At 34.3% G+C, this 6,824-nt stretch overlaps 1 long non-coding RNA gene across 1 annotated transcript in view; it reads right to left on the minus strand.

Annotated features, from left to right (window-relative positions):
• LOC109449691 (uncharacterized) overlaps positions 1–5,635 on the minus strand; it is a 38,142-nt gene extending 32,507 nt beyond the window's left edge. Inside the window, exon 1 of the long non-coding RNA XR_012495154.2 lies at positions 5,528–5,635. This is a non-coding gene — a long non-coding RNA (uncharacterized LOC109449691). The remainder of the gene's footprint in view (positions 1–5,527) is intronic.
• Positions 5,636–6,824: the final 1,189 nt, after the last annotated feature.

The following is a 6,824-nucleotide window of genomic DNA, read 5'->3' on the forward strand; positions in this document are numbered from 1 at the left end:
AAGTTTGGGGGTTAAGGAAAGGGAAATTTATTTCCTTCAGAAAGAGTCTAATTTATACAAAATTAGGAGATTTAAAAAGCAGGCAATCAAACTCTTTTGGATCATGAGGAAGCTTCCCCAGAACGTTTTATACTGTAGCTTCTGCAAAGATTGTTTTGTGAAGGAGCCAGAGACTGGGTTGCTTGCTGAAGGGTAGAAGCCAAAGCATCAAACAGGCTACTTCAATTCATCACAGTCCCCCTGAATTTGAGACAGAATAGGGATGGGGCTCACCGCCACCCCCTTAACCGTTGGGTCCCGCACTATCCAGTTCAGCTACTTTTGGAAGTCCGGAGAAGCAACTTTTCAATTACAAACTTCCCCAAGGCAATTGACCACCACACCTGCAGGCACACACAACCCCAAATGACCCCTATACAACCTTCCAGTGGTGGCCGGAGTGAGCAGTACTGCCATCTTGAGTCTACTGAGCCTGCACAGGACCTTGGCATTTACTGCGCATGCACAGGCCTCATAACCAGGAAGAAAGGAATCACCCCAGTTAATGTCAAGCGCTCCCTCTCATTGCCCTGTGTAATGTCCCCAACAACTTCGTTGGGGGAGCAAGCTGGAGAACTTTCCCTTTTGCGCTGTTTTCTCTTGTACTCCAGCATAAACCCTAATAAACCTTGTCTGAGATTTCTGTTGGCCTTTTGTCAATTTCTGTTGCACAGAGAGCCTAAGAACCTAGAATCAGTAACAAAATTCATCTGGAGCATAGGCAGAAACCTAGTATCTGTCTCCAGGGCAAAAAGTACATGGCTGTATCTATCACAAGGAAAATTTCTTTCCAACATAGATCAGCAACTTCCGATCAGTAAGATGAAACATTTTGTAAAATGGTATGGGAAGCAATCCAGAGGAAAACAAGAATGAAAAGGAACCAACGCAAAATTGGTTTCTATCTAGGAAGGGAAAAAGCAAATAATTCCTCTGATAAATCTATCTTGCATGTGTTAAGCATTTTTCTACCTCCCATCACGCTGCTCCAGGGATTTACAAGCATATACCAGAATAAACCCATGATTCCCAAAGCCCCCACTTCACTTTCATCCGACTAAAAAGTACTTGTTTCTCCCTTAATTGTTCTCAGATTGAAAATAGAATTTGGAGTTGATTATGCCAAGATTTGCATGCTGGGAAGCAGTTGCAACTTTGTAGTGGTTGGATCTTCCACTTAAGCATGAAACACCTTCACACTGTCTTCTCTTTCAGCCATGTCAGAACAGACCATCTACCACAGCTACTTCAGCCTATTTGGCAGGATCAAACCAGCTTGCGGTGGCACATCCATCTTATAAACATTACTACATAAAGATGCAGTGTTGTAATAATGGAGAAATAATTTAACTTTCAGTGCTTTGAAATCATATAACATATTTGTTTTGATTATGCCGATATAGTGAAACTGAACAGAATTAATGGAAGGTTGGTCTGATAAAACACTATGTGTACCGAAAAGAGAAGAAATGCACAGCTTATATTTTCAACTCACCAGGACTCAAATTTATCTAAAATATATAAATATTGTGGAATCTGGTTTCCTTGGAAAATAGAGGTCTGTATCTGAAAATGTATTAAACTTGTTTTAAGGATCTGTAACAAGAAAGTCTATTGCAGCAAGAAAAATCTTACAATAAATGAAATATTAGATCTACAAGTAGGAGTCTTTTGAAATAAACTCCTTGCATTACATAGTTGCTATGTCACAGAATATTGGCTGAGTTTGATGACACTTTATCTGTCATTCCCGTTAGTATTTTTCATATTAGGAAATTTCCTAGTTAACTAAAACTAATGCTAATGAAGAATGTAAAACTTTCTCTCTCCACCTAAGGCTGCAGACTGTCAAGTTATGAGTGCTTGACATTTCATCTCCTGATATCAGAATGACAAATTATTTTTGTCTGACAACATCCTTTACAATGACATAGCTATTTACTAATTTGGACTTGTTATAGGCTGCTTGAATTGTAACTTACCCTGTTAATAGTGTGCCTGAGCATTAGCACTACATTTTTTAATTTAAAATTTTTGTTATTTTTATATTTCCTTGGAATACATACTTTTAGTTTATAAATGGGGTTTATTGCAAAAAAACACAAAAAACTGAATTGTTTGATATGAACTCAGACTATAGTTTTCCGTGGGGGTGGGGAAGTGAAGATTCTAGATTTCTAGGTCAGCCTATCTCTGAAAGACTGTTCAATCACTTCATCACACTGTAACTGAAATAATATTAATTGAGCCACAAAGGCCAAACTGATAGAGGCCCTGGGCCTTGACTCCTGTTTCCTCAATTTTACTTCCCTCTTGTTGAGCTTCTTGAATTTGAGGGAGGCAGACTGTGAAGGAGCCTGTTGCTGGGCATGCAAAACTCCCAGCACACCACAAAGGTCTTCACTGGCTTGGAATTAAGGGGACAGGGGCTGAGATAGGGCCCTGGTAGAGTTGACAGCCTTAGAAAATCTGCAGGTAGATAATGCACTTGTAGCATGCGATAAAAGCATCATCATTGACTATTAATGATTTAAATAATAATAAAAGCCCAAGCTTTTCTCTAAGCAAGTCAAAAAGTCTTTAGAAGTCATATATAATTTTGAACATTCTTTGAACATATGTGATTTTCACTAAAATCAGTGTCGGAGTTGTGTCTATGTACAGGACAGATTTGCTCTAAGTATGACCATTTGAGGCACTTGTTGATGGCATAGAGACCCCAGTGCAATAGTCAGTGAAAATATGGCTCCCTATTGTAGGAGATAGAAGTTTAATGGGAATCAGTAAATAGGGAGACAACCAAAATTAGCTACCCTTTCAAGCATATAATTTAAGGAAATTTGAAGGACATGAGGCTTTAAAAAAAAAATTGGAAGTTTTTTTTTCCCTCCAAACTGTAAGATAGTCAAATAATTAGCATATCTCTTAAAACCTGAGTTTAATTTAGCACTCAGGGTGATATCACTGACTGTCTATAGCTCACAATAAAAGCAGTTCATTTTCTTATGTGTCAGTTTTGCTTATTTTCAAAATCGATGATGATCAGATTTAACTATCTCTAAATGAAATATAGCATAACTGCATATTGTTGAAGATACACGAACAACTCTATGTAGAGCTGGAGGTGGAAACAAAATGAAGTGAACTTATTTCCCTGTCTTTTCCTTGGTTGTAATAATAAATTTCCAGAACAGTTTTGACCATCCAGTGAATCTAGCTTTATGACACATAATTGAGGAGTAAAGGCGACATCTCAGGAACAAAAGAACAAAGAAGCATGAGATGATTCAAATTGGTGAGTGAGCAGAATTAATGACATTCAGAAGAAGTGTATTTCTCCCCCATCTCTTATTTTTAGGAACCCTGTCTATGCCATTTCTGCCTTATACCTAACGCCCTAGCATATCGTTAACACTAAGCATAAGATCAGTTTGGGGAACAGGGAGAGTGAAATATAATTCATTCAATAAAAATTACAGACATGAGTTAAGGAAGGTAAAAATAAATACATAATTTGGAATTTGGTAAGCAAATAAAACCTAGTATCTAATCACTTTTCCATTTATTTAAAAAAATTACAGTGAGAAGTTCTTTAGTATGGCAAGCAGTAACAATCATGATTTCATATCTTCTGTGAATTGCAACAGTGATGGTGAATATTGAAACAATATTCAATACTACAGAAATATATAAGTTTTTAAGAGCAGAAGAAAGACATTATAAAATATAACATCAACAGCACTAGGGGATTTTTGATTTTTATCATGAAATGCGATAAAGTTTTTTAACTGAAAAATCAAAATGAATGCAAATGCATAAAGGTAGTTTATATAAGATTTTACATTAAAGAATGATCCATTTAAATAGATGATATTTTACTATTTTTAATAGAGTACTTGAAATGCCATCAAATGGCAAATGTATATAGAATATCTGACAATATTTGATTTAAAGAAAACTATCATATGATATCAATTATGATCATAATTCATTTCAGAAATTTAGCACAATGATTACACGGCAGCTATTAATCAAATAATTCTATGATGATCTACACGTTAAGTGGATATAAGAATAAACTGACAGCTGAAAAACATACAGAATAACTTTAAAACACTTTCACTAGTATACATTTGATTTTAATCTGTGGAAAATAATGTGAATATTAATTTTAGTCATATATTACTTACAGTGATCTATCAAAATATGAAATATACCTTTGCAATTTTAACATCTCTTAAACTGTAGTTTTTGTGTCTGCATTCTCTCCTACCACTATTTAGAAAAGGGTCAAACAGTTTTCTGTTTAACAGTAAGTACAACATGGAGAAAGAGCATATCACTAAAATGTGTTTAATCAGAAGTTATATTTATACCTCTCCATAACACACAGCTTGAGGTACTTTCTTGATCATAGTATTAAAATTGAATATTATAATTATATACATTCAAGCTAAAATGATGAGAATCATAGACAATAAAGTTCCCATAGAATTGTTATTGATCAGGAGAATCGATCATTTTGGTTTTTAATATTCTGCAAGTACACACTGAAAATTATTTTTTGAGCTTCAGAAAATGTGCTATGTCATAGACATAATTTAATTGTAAAGGATAAATATCCCAACCAGTCATTTTGGGTAAAAACTTTATTTTCCAGAGTATGTCTAAGAGTAACCAAGGTTAATTCACCAGATTTTAAAACTGAACGTGTTTGAACAAGCTACTTTTCATCTTAATTTTCAAATTAAAATAATGGGATCTCTTGTAAATCTTAATGCCAATTATTTCTGTCTGAATTAACTTGCGATCTTTATTGACACATAGAAAACTGAGGGATTCTTTTCTTGCTGATAATTATATTGTTCTGGTTGTTAGAATTATAGTGTCTCTGCTTTGTTCAAAGCTGGTCAGAACAAGTTTTTTGAACTTGGATTTATTACTACTTGTCTTAAGTCTATCACAACTTCAAGAGTTGTGACAAAGACTATTCAACTTATATTTTAGCACATTAAAAGGACAAGAACATCAATGGGGGACCCTTGGCACAAACAAGGTTTAGGAATATTTATTTGTGCAAGAGAAAAATATGCTTTGTCGCTATGTACTATTTAAAAAAAAAAAAAAGTAGTCATGATTTAGCTTTCACTTTTCTCAAACAGAAGAGTATTTTTCCTGAATTTTATGATTATATTATGCCAAAGAAAATGAGCCAGTACATTTTAGCGGATAAGAAAGTATTTTTGAGAAAATTTTTTCTGTAATAGGTTTTTTCTAATCTTTAAGTCTCTGCTTCTTTTCTTACTACATTGATAGTTTTCTATTGTGACTTTACCTGTCTCTCTTCCCACCCCCACCTTTCTCTCATTCTCTTTCAAAGCATTTTTTCAATCAGCACATGAGGTCCTGAAAGAATATTATTTAGTCTTGGCTTTTCCCTCAACTTTATTCAGCAAAGCTACTGACGTGAACAAAAGCAGTACTGTACCTGCTCCTGGCCGCCAGAAACAATGACGAGTGCCTTGATAAGATTAGATGTAATTTTAAATGCAGCGGGGACAAAGACTCCCTCCCACTAACCTCATTCGTAACCCCCTGCTGTAATTCCACCACAGTGAGCAGTTGAAAAATCCCTGACCAGAGCCAGACTGCTTGGTAAGCGCCACCTAACAGACATAGAAACATGATCTGCATCATTTTCAGGCTTGGCAGACATTTTGTGCATAAAAAAGAAAAGAAAAAGAAAGGAAAGAGAAGAAAAAAAAAAGGTCATCTTTGAAACCAGACACAAGCAAACTTTATATATTCCCACTTTATAGTTTGAAGGACTTAAATCTGAAATATTAAACCAAAAAAGGAAGAAAAATATGTTGAAAACATGTATAAAATCAATGTGTTTTATTTTCTTTTTGAATAGCAACTATCTTTAGATATAAAGATATCTAAATTAAATTCTTCTATAGATTGTGTACTGTTTTAAGCGATTCAAGTAAGCATTAATGTTTGTGTTTGAAGCTAAGAAGTGAGATACCCAATGTGCATCTTTTTAAAAACTTATAAAAATGTACCCTTTCATTTTGTAAAAGTACCAATGAATTGTCAGAGTTCTTTTTTTTTTCTTCTATCCTTTTGATAAAAGCCATGACTTCGTAAAAAACGTCTACCTTCCTTCATGTGTGTATTTGTTCTGGCCACAAAACTCTATTGATACTTCTTTTCTTGTACTAGAATGCAACTAACTTAATATTTGCTGTGTTCCACTTCTAAATCAATCAATTTACCTATCTATCATCTGTATCTATATATCCTTTTTATAAACACAAAACACTGATTTTTAAAGAGGAAAAATATATTGACAGCAATGAAAATGCATTTATTTATAGATGCAACTCACTTTGCCCACACAAATGCTTTTATAACATTACATTTAACTTGAATTTTTGTGAAATATTTTAAACCGCATTATATAACTGTTTTGAATCAAAAGTAACCCTTTTATAGTGTGGATAAGATCTTAATTTGCCAGCTCTAAGATGCATTTTTTTGTGTGTCAAATGTTCTTTACAGGGGCATGACGGCATGCTGAAAAAAAGTCAGATGTTGAAACTGGATGAAGAGTCTTAACTGACTAAATTTGAGAGGCTCACTAATCTCTGAACTTCTGATCTCATAGTAGTAGGTATTTTTTAGTTAATACAAGAGGACAAATCTCTACACTTGCCTAGTTATGGAAATTAGTGGTGTTTTGAGTATGGAGCCTACCCATTAACCTGACAAATAGACTG

Source organism: Rhinolophus sinicus, chromosome 3 (genome assembly GCF_057876585.1).
Source record: "Rhinolophus sinicus isolate RSI-liver-muscle chromosome 3, RSI-T2T, whole genome shotgun sequence".
NCBI lineage: Eukaryota > Metazoa > Chordata > Mammalia > Chiroptera > Rhinolophidae > Rhinolophus > Rhinolophus sinicus.